The 486-nt window shown below is 38.5% G+C and overlaps 1 non-coding gene across 1 annotated transcript; it reads right to left on the bottom strand.

Moving 5' to 3' along the window:
• Nucleotides 1–204: 204 nt before the first annotated feature.
• Nucleotides 205–277, bottom strand: trnak-cuu (transfer RNA lysine (anticodon CUU)). The gene has a single exon. It is a non-coding gene; the product is annotated as a tRNA-Lys (tRNA).
• Nucleotides 278–486: the final 209 nt, after the last annotated feature.

Raw genomic sequence — 486 nt, 5'->3', positions numbered from 1 at the left:
CAATTCTCCAGGCCTAACTGACTTCTTACAATTAAGTTAAAGTTGGAATTTGGAATGATTGTGGACCTGATCGACCTTTTTTAGTTTTTTACAGCGCGAGAGCGAAATACAAAAAGAAAAATAGCAAAAGTGGTCACATCACAAATACTTGTGCCTTGTGTACATTTACATCTTGCTTCAAATGTTTTAGTGCCAAAAAGATGACGCCCAACGTGGGGCTCGAACCCACGACCCTGAGATTAAGAGTCTCATGCTCTACCGACTGAGCTAGCCGGGCTGTGATGAAAAACACTCCGTAGTATTTTATTCTGTGTGCTTTAACTCTAAATATATATCCAGAAAAATAGAAGTTACTTGCTCCAACGTAACCCTCACTCTCCCATAAGGAAAAAACGTAAATAATTCCGACATCTCAATGAGAAATTGAAGGAACAAACAAGATTCTCAGAAAATAAATAGGCTACATATATAACGGGAATGTGTTGC

Source organism: Myxocyprinus asiaticus, chromosome 1, assembly GCF_019703515.2.
Source record: "Myxocyprinus asiaticus isolate MX2 ecotype Aquarium Trade chromosome 1, UBuf_Myxa_2, whole genome shotgun sequence".
Classification (NCBI taxonomy): Eukaryota; Metazoa; Chordata; class Actinopteri; order Cypriniformes; family Catostomidae; genus Myxocyprinus; species Myxocyprinus asiaticus.
Note: the sequence above shows the minus strand (reverse complement) of the source record. Positions and strands in the feature narration are given on the sequence as shown.